At 35.8% G+C, this 20,085-nt stretch overlaps 1 long non-coding RNA gene across 3 annotated transcripts; it reads right to left on the bottom strand.

The window, feature by feature from the left end:
• Positions 1-4,414: 4,414 nt before the first annotated feature.
• Positions 4,415-17,895, bottom strand: LOC141453913 (uncharacterized). 3 transcript variants are annotated; one of them, XR_012458303.1, is made up of 5 exons: positions 14,553-17,895; positions 13,891-14,076; positions 9,411-9,495; positions 7,782-7,923; positions 4,415-7,697 (listed from the first exon to the last, which is right to left on the bottom strand). It is a non-coding gene; the product is annotated as an uncharacterized lncRNA (long non-coding RNA). The 3 variants fall into 3 exon arrangements; XR_012458304.1 differs by lacking the exon at positions 14,553-17,895 and adding an exon at positions 14,161-14,514; XR_012458302.1 differs by lacking the exon at positions 14,553-17,895 and having other exon boundaries at positions 13,891-14,514.
• Between the last annotated feature and the right edge of the window lie 2,190 nt (positions 17,896-20,085).

Below are 20,085 nucleotides of genomic sequence, written 5' to 3'. Positions count from 1 at the left end.
GATGCTCCCGAAGTTGTTGGTACAAGTGATGAAATTCACCAAGTTCATTTCTAAACTTATTTATGTCATGTACACTGCAGCTCCTACTACTAAGCTGCTGCAAATACCAAAGTTTCAACGAAGAATTTTCATATAAAAATAGTTCCTCCATCTTGTTTTGTCAAAAGGAGAACGCGACTAAGCTCGTCACTATGTGCATGCGAATCTTTGCTCGCTGCTCGTCGCTCTCTTTGATCTGAAGTAGCTATCATCGCCGCTTTGCCCGCCGCTCCACTATGTTTCCAGCCTTAGGCTTTCGACCATTATGACTTCTAAAGCAGAAGACAGCTAAAAAATGCTAATTATTTATAAGCCACTCGCTAAAGTTACTAATATATAGGCCTAAGCCTATCGAAATTTGAATTCACAGTAAAAAAAAAAACTGTTTTTAATAACTTTAATTTTCTTGTAATGAACATGTCCAATATTGAAAGTCTACAAGCTTTTTTACTTTTTCGACAATTCCAAGTTTAAAAAAAAAATTAATTAATTACGTAAACTTGAAATAAGATAAAGTAATGTGAATAAAACAATAAACTATTACTACAAATAATAAGAAAAATTGTCAGAAATGTCGCCGTATTATTAGAGGTACAACAGAATAATAAAACTCTAATTTAAAGTAATTCTAAAAAAATGCCGCTAGATAGCGAGGACATTCAGTTTTACAAATTTTACTTACTGAGACAAACTTCTCAGTATTAGAAAACTCGTTCGAGAAATTAGCTCAATAAATGAATCTAAATCTGTTGCTTAAAGACAATCTATTACAAAATTAGAATAATAAACCAAATCAGTTCTTCAAAATCAATAAATGAACAAATTAAAAATAAACTTAGTAATTAAAGTCTTTTAAAGGTAAAATTAAATCTGATACGTTTTTAAATAAGTTTTTTATTGACAAGGCACGAAGAATGACAAATAATAATTAATACAGATATATTGTATAGGTTTGAAAATACATAAAGTTTTTAATAATATAAGAATAAGGCAGAATAATCTGTAGTTTCATGTCAAGTAAGTTGTAAGTAACATATGATGTACTCGTATTATATGGTTAAACTGTTATGTTTAATTGTCCCCAATGAAGATGAACGTATGATCGAAGAGTTGGTAATAGAATGTGATTAATTAAAAACAAATATGTATAAAAATTAGGCTCAGTAACAAAGGAAGATTTGAATGCACCCCTAATCATAAATTAGTTCTAATTAGAATCATCACTCCGATCTCTAAAGTAGAGAAAGTATTTTGGACATTATTTTACGTTTTAATTTAAAAAGTTCCCCATTTTAAGGAAACTAATTGAGAATAGTGTAGTTAAAAATGAAAAAACAATGCACTTAGTGCTTGAAAGCAAAGCAAAGAATGAATTAAAACTGTCCGGTAGGACAGTTGTATAAGGGTTGATCGTCAAAAACTGCACGAAAAAGCGTAACGTTGAAAAACACCCAACTTTGACAATTTTTTTCTCTTTTTCTATAAAAGATAAAATTCCCAAATTTTCTTTAAAATATAGGGCAAACCCTCCTTTATAGCTGTAATTTTTTTGCAACCACCCAGATCTAATAGGTTTCGAGAAAAAAGTTGCTGAAAATGAGCAAAAACGGCTTTTTCAAAAAATGTTCTTGTTCTTGTTCTTGTTGTTGTTGTTGTTGTTGTTCTTCTTCTTCTTGTTACCTTTTTTGTAAACAACGTAGCGCCTAAACGCGTGAACCGATTTTCATGAATGAGGTGTCATTCGATTCGGAATTTTATGTAGATGTGCCTTTTGAGGGTCTCGATCCTGTACATCGAATGGGAGAGGAGTTAGCCCCCTTTATGTAAGGCCCCCTCCAAAATTATTATTACTAATTACTCTGTAAATCTTAGCCCGATTTTGATAAAATTTGGTAGGATGATAGGGTTAGGGCTCCCCTACGTAACATTAAAGCGGCAATCAGCTCTTACACTTGTTAAGGGGAAGTATAGGAATCGTTTCAAATTATCGACACGTGAACCGATTTTCATGAATGAAATGTCATTCGAATCGAAATTTTGTACAGATTTGCACTATAAAGGTCTCGACGCCGTGCCTCATAAGGAGGGGAGTTTGCCCCACCCAAATAAGGCCCTTTCTAAAACTATTATTACCAATATTTCTATAACGCTTAGTCCGATTTTGATAAAATTCAGCTCGAATAAGTGGTTAAAGCTCCTCTACATTGCTGATGCTCTTGCACCTACTAAGAGGAAGTACTGCAATCGTTTAAATTATCAATGAGTGAACCGATTTAAATCAATGAATTGTCGTTCGATTAAAAAATCTTTGCCTCTTTGCCTAGAAGTACTGCAATCGCAGTTTATTTTTCTTACTCCTCTTAAAAGGAAGTAATGAAATCGCAGTTTAATTTTGCTATTTACGCACAAATACCTTCCTATTTTATTCAAAACGCTTTTTCAAAAAAAGTTGTTACTGAGGATGGTTTGGGGGACCTTAACGATAATCATTCTTTAAAAAGATCTCTCTAGTGGTAGTTACGGTTCCGACTTACCATCTTATCAGGTTATAATGATAGAATTGCTTATTCCAAATTTAAAAAATTCTGTAAAGCAGATATGTAACTTTGTAAAATAGACAAAAAGGAAAATCTATCCAAAAGGTACAAAAATCTCTTTAACAAAAACTTACAGTTTAAAATGTTAAGTATAAGGGTTGATTAAACGCCAAAAGGTACACAAATCAGCAAGCACCCAACATTTCATTAATTCTTCATTAATATTTAAGTAATTTTACTGCATTAATTTTCATTAATATTTTTTAGAATTTATTAGATGTCACAGACCCTTATGCTGGCCACTTCATTTATATTTTTTTGTTATAATTATGATAAATCACACATATGTACATGCATGTTAAAGTAGAAAAAGACAAAGTTAGAGTAGGCTACTGTCTTGAATTCGTCTTACCGAAATATTCGTGAGCACAAATAACACACAGTTAATAACAAGTAGATTATTCAACAACAATTATTGATTTCTCAATTGTAATTTAATTTAGTCCCCCTAATTTTACTTATAGTAAAATACTGGAATAATTAGCTGTCCTAAAAATATACATATCTTATTTACTTTATATTACATATTACATTTTTTTTTATAAAAAAAAGTTTTGAATTTTTTAGCCTCATAATTTTTTTTTATTTTTTATAACGTTTTTCTTTTTAACCTGTATTTAATAGTTTGATTATTATAAATAACTAGATATTACAGTCAATCTACAGTGCTACTTGAACAAATATTTTGTAGACGAAAATGGCCAGCATAAGGGTCTGTGACATCTAATAAATTCTAAAAAATATTAATGAAAATTAATGCAGTAAAATTACTTAAATATTAATGAAGAATTAATGAAATGTTGGGTGCTTGCTGATTTGTGTACCTTTTGGCGTTTAATCAACCCTTATACTTAACATTTTAAACTGTAAGTTTTTGTTAAAGATTAATCAAAGACTTTATGGCTAATATTGGGAAATCAAGTCCAAGCGATTGACTTTGTGTAATTACATCATCCTATTCTGAGTAATTGAGCCTCAACCTACAGCCCTAAAATGATGCTTTGATGATAATTTAGAAGCTTTTCTGGAGCCGTTTTGCGGGCAGTTCTCAAATTCCTGGTACGGATTTCCAAACTAGGCATTGTTTTAGAAAACAGTCCGTGGACTCTTCACGGAGGGACTTTTTTTTTTCTTCGCGATGTTTTTAAAGAGAAATAGGGTACCCTTATTGGATAACTAACTGTTTATGATGTGAGAAGAATAGGTTCAAGGTCTTCTAATAGTATTTATAGGGTGATAGATAAGACCATATGGATTACTAACCAAATCGTGGGCATTATTTTTCGAATTGGATATTAACCATAATTGAACTAACCACCAATTTAACTATATGTTTTTTTATGAAGTTAAGCACACCAATTTTCATTAGAAGTCATTCCGCCATATTAACATCACAACATGGCGGACCTACTGATCCACATCTGAGCACATATAACAAATGTGTTACCTTTTTTTTTCTCATAAAATTTAACTTTTCTTTTAAGATAAAGAAAATAAGAAAAATTAATAAATAACACCACTTTTTTTATTTTATATTTTCATATAGAATTTTTATTTGCCTAATCTGATAATTAAATTATTAATATTAATATTCTCTCCGGCGGGGCTCCTGTCCACCTGTCCTCTTCAACAGCAATCCTCTTCCTTGTACACAGATCTGGTGCGCTACCTTGGGCTCTTTATAGACAAAAGACTCAGGTGGAACCCACATACTAGACTTAAAAGACAAGCAATGACAAAACGTGCGAAACTACTCTACAGACTACTTGGTAAAAAAAATTGGTGTGAACGACTCTCATGACTTGTTCTAACTTCAAATCTAAGCTACTAATATTTTTCCAAATTCCGAATTTTAAAACATATTTAATTATTACTAACATTAGCCCTTAGTACACTTAAATGATACAGTCACCCTACCCACATCCCTTTAAATAAGCGGAACCCCTCCGACAATAAGTGTGTAAGAGATCTGTGTGCATTTATGTGTTTTTTGTCCATTAACGGAACACTTTTTTTTTTCCTTCCACACGTGTAGTAGACCCACACCCAATCAAACCTTAGAGCACCATATTGCACAGCCCCGATTAGCACCCCTCCAACCGGATGTAATAACAAAAACCCCAAGATGGCCGCCAGCTACAAGATATTGAAACAATAAATTTTCATAGTTTTGTTGTCAAGTTTTTATTAGTATAGTTTTTAGATGGCGTGTGGAGCGTTGAGGAGTGTAACAGCTGGCCCAAGTTCCAGGCTCCGGGTGGATCTTTCCAGCAAAAATAATAAAAAAATTTATGAAGAAGCTGGAAAACACCCTACAAATGGTCGACAATTGTCTTTCTCCGTCCACCGCAGCCGTGTCCAATATCTCTTGGAAGAGTGTTTAGTGGTTTTTCGATTAGAGCACTCCTTCCTCCGCGGACGTTATTCCTAATATAAGTTTTGCAGATACCATTGTCTGCACGTGCTACGTTCGTATCTCGCACACTGAACCAAGTATGATTGTTTTTTCAGTGGTGACTGGTCAGAGTGTATGTTTCATATCTAATATCCAACATTATTAGTGAATCTTCTGCGGGCTGTAAAATGCCAACCACAGCAATCTTTTCTCAGTTTCAGGTTTTCTGATTTCTAGTTTGATAGATTACAGCTTTTCTTCCCTTTTTACTTGGTCTTTGCAGTTAATCCAGAAGAATGCAGTGCAATCTGAAAGCACTACGAACTTATCAAAATTGAATTTTCACAAGTTTTGAAATCATGCAAAATGAGACATTAGAGTTTTGTGGGTTACACCCATCACTTCCTGGAACTGCCCTAGACCCAATTTTCCTTTTTTAAAAAAAATTATCTAATTGAAAATTGGGGAAAATCTCACAAAGTAGAAAATTCAATCGGCACAGGAAAACTCCCGATTGAGGAATTTCGTTCGCAACACAAGTTTTGTTGCACTGTTACCAAGTCGACCTGATGTGGCCCTCCCAGTGAGTCCTGGCGAGACAGCTGTAGAACCTCCAGATGATGGAAAAGATAGGCGAGCCGGGGATTTCCTGAGAATGGTTCCCCGATTTCCATTGCACCGCTCCTAACGCTCTCCCCCAGATATTCCTATGTTTGCAAACAAAATTTGGAAGTTAAAAGGATAATGGATGCAAAAATAACATACTGCTCAAATCCAAGTAAACAACCAGGATCTCTAGGAAATTTCAGGGATTGGGGATCGTACATGGAGAGAAAACACCCAACGTTGGCAGTTACCCTCTCGCAATGTCCAACCTCAACATCTGGTGACTTCACAAACTCTCTGGGAAAATCACCATGGCCTTCACACCAACGTTAGTCAGGAAAGGCTACTCACTCTGAGCGGATGTCTAGGTGCCTTGAAGGCTCCGTTCTGAACTGTTCTGTGCCATTCATGGGCTAGAATCGCATGAAATCTGGGTTTATTCCAAGCTGGCTTTGCCTGTATGAATTTGCTAAACCCTAATGAAGCCAAATATCAAGTAACTCGGCAAGTCGGTGGGCAATGTGCGAACATTAGAGCTGACACAGTTTTGTGTCTAGTTTGTGTTGTTAGACTGGGACGCTGGCGGTGATGCGGAGATCCCTGAAGAAGTGGCTATTCACTCTCTTCTACTGGCTGAACACCCTTTTACTAAAGTACAAGATGGAACAAATTAGAATGAGTTTAAATTCGTTCATACGATTAAAAATAAGGGTTAGTGAAGGATGGATAAGAGTGGGGACCAATAGCCCTCATTGGACCAATAGGAGAACATGTAATCTGAACCCCTGTGAGTTCTAAATATGATTGGAGCCGCCTCTTGCTGTGCACCGGACCGCTGTTACTTGTAGTTGTAAAGGGGGAGTCGCGTTCATAGGCGCCCTTTTCTTTCTCACCCGGACAGATCATAAATTCATTCCCATTATGTTGTATTGAGGCTTAAGAAGGGCGGCGCGGGGGGAGGAGGAGTTAGTAGTGAGAGTATGGAGATTCTGGCACACATAACAGAGGAGTGCGAAATCATTTCAAAGGGGAAGGGAATACCATTTGTTAGTGTGCTTGTTGGTATGATCGGCGGGGCTAACTAATCTCACAGTATTGTGTGAGGCTGCCGGTGAGGGGCTAAATGGGGTACCTGAGAATAGTGTGCGATCCAGTCAGCGTTATCCAGTAGCACTTTATTCACTACAATAGAGACGGCCAGAGGAGGTTTCTCCGCTGGCTCAATGCGCCCAGGGAGCGTATTGCATTCACAAAACCATATCTCATATCTCCAGCATGTCAGTAGGTGGGGAGGGGCCTAAGCTGGATGCGCGTGTATGTATGCATTCAGAGGGTGTTCCATGTGGAGAACGCCTCGCTACATAACATCAGCGTATAATGTGCTCTCAATGACTCTGTACGGCACATACTGGACAGATGATTCCCACGGCAGTCGTTTCTGCCACAGAATCACTACATCTCCCCACACACACACGTTCAGAATCACTTAAAAAATACTGTAATCCCCAGAGGGAGCACTTTTCCTTTAGTTATTCAAATAAAAACTTTACCAATTTAAATTTCTTGTTTATTTTATGATCATTTCCTTTCCCTTCAGCTATGTTAGGAGGATGTGAACAGTGCAGAAGTTCAAATCCGGAAATACACGTCTTGGGATCCGCTAAGTACGAAATTAATGTTTAAGAAGTTGGATATTTCAATTTTTTGACCACCAAAGAATATTGCCCTAAGGCATAAAACCAGAACCGCAATAAGCGCCAGTCTTGAGAGTGTTTTTCCCACCAATTCTCTGCAAGAGACAGTGGAAGTAGGTCAACAGTCTAGGGCTTTAGTCTTTTTTTTCTTTAGAAGTGTAGAAGTCCGTGGATCTGTGAGAGTATGTTAAGATTGGTCGGCAAGAACTCAAAAAGGTTATTTGGGCGTTCTATACTTGTCACAATATTGGCCTGAACTAGGCCCACCTGGGGAGCTGTCACTATCTCTTCGTAAAGGCTCCGCTTGTCCATCTATTTGTAGCCTGCCTTCTTGCACATCTTGGACCCTCGAATTACACTGAAATCCTGCAAACAAACAGAAATTCTTTGTAGCCTGCTTGTATAGATTTTTGTTACAAAATGTTTTCTGTAAACAGAAATAACACTTACAACTTGGAAGAATAAACTACAAATGGTAATAGGCGTTTTTTTTTTTAACTCCTTTGATGCCGAAGTCAGTTTTAATGGCCGCCTTCCTAGGTAACTTTTCTGCCATCAATAAGGTTCGAGAGACATCTGCTGCTAACCCAAACTGGAACAATAGAAACTGTTTAAATTTTCACTAGAATTGAGATTACAGCTTCAGTCAGTAATGCTATCTTAAAGAATTGGTATTGGTTTAAATAATCAATATTTTTAAAAGCCAAAACAGGAAATAGTAAAAATTTCAAACTTGATTTTGAATCACAATAAACATGTTTTTTTTTGTCACTTTCACGATTTTCTTTTGAGTTTCACCACGGAAAACAGATAATCCAGAATGAAAAGCGAGTGTAATGTTGACGGATAAACAACGAAGAGACATTTTCAAGTTTTCTTGTACTTTTGGCGCTCCATTCGGATGTTACTTACATTCAGAATGGATTGTTGTTTAACCTTAAATTGAATTACAACCTCATTGCGGTTATCCAATGTTGTCGTCATTAGTCAGCTGTGTTTTTAGCACCGAATCTCACTTGAACAAAGGGATTTTTTTGTTTATTGTTTTGTGTTGTTGATTTAAAATATACATTAAAAAATATAAAAATTAAAGAAATATCATTTCAATATAATGAACATACGTTTCTTAGATAACTAGAAATAGAAATAGAAAAGAAATTTATTATTCTGGGACAATTGTCCCCTAAGAATAAATACAGGTACAAATAGAGGCCTTAACAGTTTGGCCTGTGATTAAAAGAAAATAAATAAATAAATAAGTATTTACAAAAAGTGAAAATAAGAATAACATCAGAAATTAAGGAAATAAATTAAAACAATTAGAATTACGGAGGAAGCTGAATAGAAAGGAGATAACTGAATAGACGGGATTTAAAGATAGATAGGGTAGGAGCATGGCGGACAGATGATGGCAAGGAGTTCCAGAGAAAGGTAGCACGTATTAGGAAGGACTTGTCAAAGGATGAGGTACGGTGAGAGGAAATATAGAGATCAGATGAGCGAGATCTAGTATTACGGGAACTTAAGGAGTTGAAAAATATAGGAAGGCCTTTGAGACTGGATGACTTGAAAAAGGAAAGAAGCCAAAAAATATTGGCGGCGATAGACAGGAAAAAGCCACTTCAACTCATCGTAGCAGCGGCGAAATGCAAGAGTCTCTGGAAATGCTGAAAATAAATCTTATGAAGCAGTTCATGGAGGCGCTTGAGCTTAGCTTCAATATCACCAGAAACGCCAGCCATACTACTAAGGCAACCATAATCGAAATGGGCGGGAAAATAAGAGAGGAAACTAGGAGTTGCCGGGTCTTAATTGGGGAAATAGGTGACGGGAACTATTACAACATAATAATTTTATTCGATGGCATCGATATTAAAAAAACATTCCATTTTGGATGTTTTGTGAACGTCAAAAGTGGATCATGTAAAACTGTCTTTACTCGTAGTAAGAGAAACGGATGTAAGATATTTAATAGCAGAAATATTTCGACCTCACAATAACAAAAACTGAAAGTATTAAACCACACCACCAGCGTGTTGCATAGAAAAGCAGAAATATTATGAAATCTAATATATTTACCTGGACAAAATGGTACAAGTTGTAAATCACTATGGTAACAAAGTGAAGCAAGGTGTAGTTTGAAGTCCATCCATTGTCAGGTAAACTGGAATAGAAAAGAAAAACCATTAGACCACGTGTGTTACCTTCTTGACACGTGAATAACGCGTATCTTCACTTATATTTACTGGTTTGTATGTCGCCGACTTTGTCCAAAATAGATAATGTTTTGACTTTTGTGTCCAAAAGCAAATAATAAAAAAAAACTGTGCTATATTTGCCCAGTCATTGTACCAAAATGCTAAACAATGGTCAACACTAACCTTAAGGACAACAAAGGGCACACTATAATGTTCTGTTATTCCAACAAGGTTGACCGCAACATATAGTAAACTCGATGTTCAAAGAATAAGTAAAAGATTTGGAGCCATAAATCTCCCGAAGAATGCTGTCTTCCATCTTTGAACATGTACATCTGGATAAATGTATTCTTGATTCTACCGCTTTAAGAAAAGTTGCATTCTTCTTTGAAAATAGATCACTGACTAGTTCAATCCAATCAAATTGGATATCTGGTCCTGCGATGCATTGGCAGATCCAGAACGAGCTATTAAAGATGAAGGACGAATCTATTAAGACCGGAAGAGGTACTCAGGGGAAATTCGATAAGTGAATCCTAAATCAGTCACACTTTTGCTTTCTGCAGTAAGATCTCCCCTGATCTTAGGCTACCAAAGATCTCATACCGCATACTTAGCGATTATCATGCCATCAAACAGTTTATAAGAGGCATGTTTTCTTCTCTTCGTGAACACAATCTCCTTAGAGAGGTTTCAGGGTTATCAATCCTATGAGGAAAAGATGCCGCTATTAGTTCTAATAGGGATAACCCCGTCTTTCTTTCTGAAGTTCCCTTTTTTTTCATTTATTGTCCCAACATCCAGTCCAGGTTAAGAGAAGTCTCTCGGTATAACAGCCAGATCTTCGTTACATATTGGCCCAGATTTCGGTAGCAAGCCGCCTAAGTACTAAGTTACCTAAGTTCTGGTTCCTATTATTTCTTCATGTAGAGACAAGTTGCTTATCCTACAAAAGGCTTCCTGCCACAGGAAGAAAGGTGCCTGTATGTTGTCCAGGATACCTCCTTCACTTTTCCTGTTTCCTGTAGAGAATGCAAATTTAGCTAATGTTTGAAATTCCCACCACGAAATCGAATAATTCCCAAAACGAAAGGCCAGATCATTTCTCCTTTATCCCATTCCTGCATAATCGATTAATCTTTTGAAAGGATATCGAAGCAGGATTTATAAGAGTAATAAAAAATCAAACTGAACGCTATGTGTTGCCATTATAAAATGACCTGAGGGCTTAGCAATTGCTACATTATTGACTCACGTCCATTCTACATCGATTCTAGTACCATAATTAATGTCTACAAAGAACAGAATGATGTCGCAAACTGCTTGTTATGTCTGGTATACACCTGACGGGTTAGCCCTAATTAATGTCTCATTTTAAATTAAAAAGTCAATTAATGGCTTCCTACCTTGCGAGCGTGTGAGTGAAGTGAGTTTGAATATTTATTTATTTTTTTTAGATCGATATTTCAATTTACATTTCAATTAAGTTGAATATTTTTTAATTTCTATTTATATATTTTTAAAGAATTGTACCTATAATTTCATGTTTTCTGAGTAACCTCTACATCTTACATTTTGTTAAAAGATTATTTTTAACTTTAAAAAAAAAATAATGCCTATTTTTTTCAGGCAGGCTTTACATCAAACTATCACAAATTAGGTGTCGTGGACGAAGACGACTAGCAAACATACTTTACTGTAAATTTCTCATATTAACCATTAAAGGTATAGACTGGGGAATATAGCCTAGTACCGCAATACATCTTAGCTTTGCGGGTCTAGCCTCTAACCGCTCGGCTATCGTGGCGACTAGCAAACATACTTTACTGTAAATTTCTCATATTAACCATTAAAGGTATAGACCGGGGAATATAGCCTAGTACCGCAATACATCTTAGCTTTACGTGTCTAGCCTCTAACCGCTCGGCTATCGTGGCGACTAGCAAACATACTTTACTGCAAATTTCTCATATTAACCATTAAAGGTATAGACCGGGGAATATAGCCTAGTACCGCAATACATCTTAGCTTTGCGGGTCTAGCCTCTAACCGCTCGGCTATCGTGGCGACTAGCAAACATACTTTACTGTAAATTTCTCATATTAACCATTAAAGGTATAGACCGGGGAATATAGCCTAGTACCGCAATACATCTTAGCTTTGCGGGTCTAGCCTCTAACCGCTCGGCTATCGTGGCGACTAGCAAACATACTTTACTGTAAATTTCTCATATTAACCATTAAAGGTATAGACCGGGGAATATAGCCAAGTACCGCAATACATCTTAGCTTTGCGGGTCTAGCCTCTAACCGCTCGGCTATCGTGGCGACTAGCAAACATACTTTACTGTAAATTTCTCATATTAACCATTAAAGGTATAGACCGGGGAATATAGCCAAGTACCGCAATACATCTTAGCTTTGCGGGTCTAGCCTCTAACCGCTCGGCTACCGTGGCGTCTAGCAAACATACTTTACTGCAAATTTCTCATATTAACCATTAAAGGTATAGTCCGGGGAATATAGCCTAGTACCGCAATACATCTTAGCTTTGCGGGTCTAGCCTCTAACCGCTCGGCTATCGTGGGGACTAGCAAACATACTTTACTGTAAATTTCTCATATTAACCATTAAAGGTATAGACCGGGGAATATAGCCTAGTACCGCAATACATCTTAGCTTTGCGGGCCTAGCCTCTAACCGCTCGGTTATCATGGCGACTAGTAAACATACTTTACTGTACGTTTCACACATTAACCATTAAACAAAATCCAAGGTTTAGACTGAAAAAACTCCAGCGCTAACGATCTCAATTTGAAAATGAGTTTTGTACTACGAAATCCTGAGTAATGTTCTCACGAAACCTCAAACAACTGAGTTCTATTAGCCTAATAGAAGAACTCAGCGAGGCATCATTTGGCCAGAAAAATGGCATTTTAGGAAAGACTGACTACATTTTTAACACTATCTGCCTAAAATAACAATTGCCTGTGACGTAACACTATTATTTCATTCATTCCTCCAAAAAAGTTTGTGTAGATTTGGGATTCTAGTAAATTTATTTATTCTAGTCCAAAATGGACTTTATCCATTGAGCTTTCCATTCTGGATTCTCCTGAAAATGATTACTTCCTTGAAAGTAAATCCAGCAATCAAACCTGGATGATTCTTTCCTAAGAAGGAAACAAGATTGGTCGGCCACCTCAGAAACAAGAAAAAATCTCCAGTTTACTGTCCGAATCTCTGGATTATATTTATGTATTAAATACAAGTGCTTGGAACAGCGCTTGGTTAACTTGACTGCTCGCTCAATTATAACAATTTCCACGTGAGATCTCCAGGGAGCGATATTAAGATCGTGAGCACAGCAGCAATGTAGGCTACGGTCTGCCACTCCTACATTGTACGCCTTTCAAGATGTCCTAGTCTGGGTCGCACGGATTTCTTTCCCCCTTTATTTATTCTTAGAAAGAAATCAAGAACAACACGGCTACTGTCTTAGAATCACGCAAATTATCATTATTATTTACAACAGTTTCAATACTCCAGAAGATGAACTCAACCTAGATGTAAAGAGTACCGCAGAAGGTTAGGTAGGTTACTGAATTTTAAGTATTTGACTAAACCGAGCTTTAAAGTATATAAAATCATTTTTTTCTATGAATATTTTTAATATGAATGTGTATTAAACTTACAGTAAATTATTGTATTTCCGTAACTGGCTATGGTAGGTAATCACGCTATTGATTAACCAATAATAGTAACCACTACTAACACACCATTGTTAAGTAAAATGGCCAATTAGTTTTTGCTGCAACTGATTTAACTCCAGCATTGTCAGGGAAATATTCACCACTTACTCGCGGAGTCACCATCATGGATGTCATTAAGATTAGATTTGTGGTCGACTTACTAGTCATCAGAACCAAATATCGACAGTACAACGATTCAAGTTTTATTTATTTTATACAACGATCGATTATTCCTGAATTATATTGCCTGTTTTGTACTTTTAATGTAATTTACAATCAAAAACAAGTAAAAGAAAATTGGGCATTCCCAATGTAAACCGCCATTTGCTAAGTATGCACCAACTGCTGGTGTTAAGATCTAAATTGGATTTTCAAGCATTTTCTAAAATTAGAGAATGAAATTTTAGTAACTAGTTGCAACTGCACTAATTGAGGAACTTGGCCAAACAATAACATTCATAAATATTGATTAAAACTTGTCATAGAACCAACAACTAAAAAATTGACCATTTATAGATCAGTGGTCTGCAAACTAATTAGTAAAATTTTTTTAATCTTGGACTATCGAGATTGGCACATCGTTAGTAACTTAGGGTACTGGTAAGATTACCTTTGCTAAGAACGAGGTACGCTCGCTTTGTCAGTTCGTTATTAACATTCTTCAATCGCCTCCGAACGAACGTTTGTTTCCTGTTCTAGACTCTTCAACGGAATATATATTTCTTCCTTTTCATCATTTCCCAATGAACATGAGCACGTTTTAAGATATCACACGTGCCTTACTTCAATTATTAACCTTAACATTAATACACAAGCCATTAAAAACAAACAGCAACTGCACGAGATCTAAGTGCTGAAAGAGAATGGTAATTTCACCAACATTTCCGTACAACGTTTCACTACTTTAAAATAAACTCGCTCAGGCCGAAAAACAAAACTTCTGCTATCGGCCAAAACAACTGTATGTTACTCGCGAACCGCAGTTTGCCGCCAACTCGACCAGTAAGGTTTCTTTTAGGTTACAGAACAGGGTTGCCCCATATTTCTTATGATATTCTCATAATGGTATTTGCTAAACCCATGATTTTTAAATTTTAAAATTGTACTTATTTTTAAATTAATTCAACCGTCTTAAAATAACTGAAAATTATTTTAATAACTAGCGATAAAAATTTTAATTTGTTTCAATTGACTGAGTTTGGTAATGAAACTATTGTTTAACAAGAGCAGAAGAAAAAATACATACTTATCAAATAAAATCGATTCTATTACCTTGTATCTTTAATTAATTTTAGAGACTTCATTTTCAAGTCAACGACAGTCCGGCATTCCTCCAGATAGCATATTAAGAAAGAATTGAAAACAAAAAATTAATTTAAAAATAAAAATAAAATAAAACAGGTTTCTAGAATTTCAACTTAATTTCCGAAGTATTTTAAAAAAATAATCATATTTATGACTAAGTCTTTTATCAAGTATTTAATAAATTAGAGGTATCTCTGGTGCAGAAGGAGATTTCATACTAATAAAGTTTATAAATGTCTGCGTATTATTTAGAAGAAGAAGAAGAAGAAGAAGAAGAAGAAAAAAAGGAAAACCAGTTCCTTGAAGGAAGACTTAATTTTATTGAAGATGATAATTTAGTGGTCTTCAGGGCGCGGGGCAAAGCGGAGCAGCTGCCGGCGCAAAAGTCGACATATCAACTTTTTAAGGGGGCAGAATTAGTTTTTATTAAGAGAGTGTATCCCCCTTGCTGTTACGCTTGAATCTAGACGCAGCATCCCATTACTAGCTTGGACCCTTAAATGCTCACTAACACACACACACCGTAGAAACAAATAAAATAGCTGCTTTAAATTCATTGGTGGCCACCCCTGGTCTAATTTATTTTAATGTGCGGCACTAAGATCGTTTTATATTCTCAAACTTCTAGATATATATATATGTATTTTTATGACAGAAATTCTGAATCGTCGTCCAATCAAAATCGCTGACGAGCATCTCTACTTCTAAACAAATTATAAGATTTTATTTTATTATTTTGTCTATCTTTCTTCTCATTTTATTACATTATAATATATCGGATAAATAATTCCTATCCCACCCTAAACACACAAAAAAAAAAAAACCTGTCCTACAATTTTATAAGTTCAGTTCTCGTCGACTTGTCTTGACCGCCATCTTTTTTTACTAACTAGAGAGTAACTCTTTAGAATTGGAAAAAAGAAGAAAGAAATTTTGGCGGAAATAGTGCACAACTTCCCAAAGTTCTATCCTGGACAAAACAACTGCATGATACTCGCGAAACCGCGGTTTACCGCCAACTCGACCAACGTGTGTAAGGTTTCTTTTAGGTTACAGAACAGGGTTGCCACATATTTCTTATAATATTCATTATATTGGATGAAAAAAATAATTGCCATTTCAGTCGTGATTCATTTATTATGCCGCGAGCTTTCGACCTAGGGACTAGGTCCATCTTCAGGGCTAGTTTACAAAGTAATATTTTTACATTACAAGGGTTGGTGTGTCTTCTGTTTTGTCTGTTCATGGACTGAGTGTGATCGGTCTGTGTGTGATATGTGTTAGGTTGTGTGGAAGTCCACATATCACATATCACACACAGACCGATCACACTAAGTCCAACCGTATACCGTCTTTTAAGACTGGGCCATAAAACTAATGCTTCCTAGAAAGGCGAAAAGAGTAAAAAAGCGTACGCAATGTATACAGGAAGTTGAGAGAAATCGCGGGAGCTTATTTCGAGAAAAGCTCTAAAACGAGAACATTTCATTGAGTAGCGAGGTACTTCCGGTGGGGGTGATTTCTCGTTACCCTCCCTTAATTAGGTAAGTGGTAGCACCGTACATTATACAAAAATGGTACTTTAGAGAGAATTTACTCTCTTTTTCTCTTACTCCAAAGTTCCTCTAATCGATCTTTTTTTTTTCTATAAAAAAAACGTTACAAAATTATACGTTGTAGATTTATAAGGTGTATAATCACAATACGAAGTTTAAATATACAGTCGAATCTCTCAATAACGGTCACTGGCGGGGGAAAGCAAAGTGGCCGCTGTTTGGAGGTGGTCGTTAGAAAGAGGTAGGCAAGTTTCATAATGGAAAAATATAGGGTTTTTCTTCCAAACAACTATTTAAAAATTGTTTATTATTAATAGATTTAAAAACGTGCTTAATTGCATAATTATTGCAGCTATATGATATGCATCAAATTTTTCTTAATTATCCAAAAAATTTATCAAAAAACTACATATTATTGACTTATTTAATAATCTTTATAATAATCCTCACATTTATTCATAACAATAATAATTTATGGTAAAATTATCATCATACTATCATCTATTATTAGATAAAATAGAACAAACCATTCGGCAAAAGTTGACGATGGCTCGATTTGTTTTTTGCAAAAATCTTCCAACACATTTATTTTCTCTTCTAGAGTTAACCACTTTCGTTTGTGAGACATACCCGGAAAAAATAATATTGTTTCTCCAAAGTTATATTGAAAAATGATTAAAATGGTACAAGATGTATGGAGCTTATAGAGGGAAACTTTAGGAAAAACCAGAAAAAAAACAAAAAACTTGAGAGGGGATAATTATTTTGATCACCGCGTCAACAAACGTCAAAAGTGGTCGTTGGTGGGAGGTGAAACATATAATCCGTTCCCCCCCCAAAAAATCAATGTCCGCGGTCGCTATGTAGAGTACCCGTTAGACGAAGGTATATGGTTAAAACGGGGAAATCCAAAAACTGGCCCGTAAATAGAGGTGGTCGCTAATGAGAGTGTCCTTTATGGGCGGCTCGACTGTAATTATAACAGCCATTATATACCAAAATACATTTATTGAGTAAAGTGGAATATATATCGCCCAATCAATTCTCTCCAAATTTGGGTAGTTTAATCCACACACGTTTGTTATTAATGAAATTATTTAGTTACCAAGAAGTAACAATAAATTAAAATGGCACTTTTCTGCCGCCCCTGAATACTGAATTTTCATGGAAAAAAATGTTTTCAAATAAAAAATAATCGATCTACATATCGATAGCAACTAGTACGCTAAGTTTAAATAAAAATCGTTGAAGCCATTTAATTAATAACAAAATTATTCGATCTAATAGTTGTAAAAAAATCGATTAAGAAAAAAAAAAAGACGTATTGATTACTTAGGAGAAATTATAATTGACTAACCAGTAACAGTTGGTAACATTGACTGCGGGAGTAGCTAATAATAACTACTATAAAATTGCATAAAGCACACTTGGAGTTTCTATACTAATTTACTTTTCAACGCCACCAGTTATTTGTGATTTGTGGTGCCAATTAAAGATTACCCCCTAATGACAACCCACAGAAGCTGGTTTTATTTGCTCATGGCTTTTTTTTTTACAAATAAGGGACTCACCTAAGATAGTTGTTGTACAGGGACTATTGATGTTACCACACTTTAGATGCGGGTATCTCGGCTAAACACCATGCTTTATCATTAAGTCAATATAATTGGAAGGTTACATTAATTATTATTTATATCTTTTTAGGTTATAAAATCTATTATTATTAATAATCATTCAAAACTAGAATAAGAAAAAGAAAAGGTTACGTGTTAATAGGATAATTATCATCAATAATAAAATGCTTTAGAAAGAAACTAATTTGTATGCACTAGTCTAGAGGTACTGTGGAACAGTTATTACGACATTACAATGATGACGTACTTGCCACGTAACTGCCGCGTGAATGACTGTATAATGCGGGATTCTTAATTGCCTCCCAATATGGTGGTGGCTCATCAGAAATTATGTTTAAATTTTATTTCAATAGAAAGCAATTGTCACTTACTATTATTATTAAAACTGTCCGGTAGGACAGTTGTATAAGGGTTGACCATCAAAAACTGCACGAAAAAGCGTAACGTTGAAAAACACTCAACTTTGACAATTTTTTTCTCGTTTTCTATAAAAGATAAAATTCCCAAATTTTCTTTAAATTATAGGGCAAACCCTCCTTTATAGCTGTAATTTTTTTGCAACAACCCAGATCTAATAGGTTCCGAGAAAAAAGTTGCCGAAAAAGAGCAAAAACGGCTTTTTCAAAAAATGTTCTTGTTCTTGTTGTTACCTTTTTTAGTAAACAACGTAGCGCCTAAACGCGTGAACCGATTTTCATGAATGAGGTGTCATTCGATTCGGAATTTTATGTAGATGTGCCTTTTGGGGGTCTCAACGCTGTACATCAAATGTGAGAAGAGTTAGTCCCCTTTATGTAAGGCCCCCTCGAAAATTATTATTACTAATTACTCTGTAAATCATTGGCCCGATTTTGATAAAATTTGGTAGGATGATAGGGTTAGGGCTCCCCTACGTAACATTAAAGCGACGATCTGCTCTTACACTAGTTAAGGGTAAGTATAGCAATTGTTTCAAAGTATCGAGACGTGAACCGATTTTCATGAATGAAGTTTCATTCGTATCGAAATTTTGTACAGATTTGCACTTTAAAAGTCTCGACGCTATGACTCTTAAGGTGGGGAGTTTGCCCCACCCAAATATTAATAAGGGAGCTGATCAGAAATTCTTCATTTTGAGGCCAACAGAGAGAGTCTCAAAAAATAAAAAAGAGTGGATTTTCAGAAAATGGTCAAAGTATTTGGAAAAAGCTAAAAAAGAAATTAGAAAGCTCAAACTTAATATTAAGTTTTGTTTTTTTTTAGCCAGTTAACGTAGTGATCAAAATTATTGCCTTCTTTAAAACCCTTTCCCGCCAAAATACTGAAAAGTCTCGTCTTTTAGGCTGTAATACTCGGTAAACTGGAAAGAGGAATGATGCTACTGTTGCTATACAATACGAGGGTCGTTTGAAAAGTCCGTGCAAAAATAAAAACTACTTAATTTTTTGGGGTAAACCTTTTTTATTTTTCAACATAGTCTCCTTTTAGGCTTATACACTTCGTCCAACGCTGCTCTAGTTTGTTGATCCCTTCCGAATAATAGGATTTGTCCAAGTCTGAAAAATAGCCATTCGTTTCTGCAATCACCTCCTCGTTTGAATAAAATGTTTTTCCCGCCAGCCATTTCTTCATATTGGGGAACAAATAGTAGTCCGAGGGAGCCAAGTCTGGAGAATAGGGGGGGGATGTGAAACGAGTTGGAACCCTATTTCCATTAATTTTGCGACCACAACTGCTGAGTTGTGAGCTGGTGCGTTGTCGTGATGGACAAGGACTTTTTTTGTGGGCCAATCGTGGGCGTTTTTCTTGCAGCTCGGTTTTCAAACGGTCCAATAACGATGAATAATATGCACCTGTAATAGTTTTACCCTTTTCCAGATAGTCGATGAGGATTATTCCTTGCGAATCCCAAAAGACAGTCGCCATAATCTTTCCGGCCGAAGGAACGGTCTTCGCCTTTTTTTGTCGCAGATTCCCCCCTTGGAAACCCATTGTTTAGATTGTTCTTTGGTCTCAGGAGTGTAGTGATGTATCCATGTTTCATCCACAGTGACGAAACGACGCTTTAAAGTCCTGCGGATTCTTCTGGAACACTTCCTTGCAACACTTCACACGATTTCGTTTTTGGTCAAAGTGTGAGCAATCGCGGCACCCATCTTGCGGATAGCTTTGTCATGTCCAAATTACCATATCATGTATTTTATCAATGATTTCTGGAGTAGTAACCTCAACCGGGCGTCCAGAACGTTCAGCGTCACTTGTGCCCATATGGCCACTCCGAAAATTTTGAAACCACTTATAAACTGTTCTAATCGAAGTTGCAGAGTCACC

Source organism: Rhodnius prolixus, unplaced genomic scaffold, assembly GCF_049639745.1.
Source record: "Rhodnius prolixus isolate KJV_2025 unplaced genomic scaffold, Rpr scaffold_9, whole genome shotgun sequence".
Taxonomy (NCBI): Eukaryota; Metazoa; Arthropoda; class Insecta; order Hemiptera; family Reduviidae; genus Rhodnius; species Rhodnius prolixus.
The sequence above is the reverse complement of the archived record's forward strand: the minus strand, read 5'-3'. Positions and strand labels throughout refer to the sequence as shown.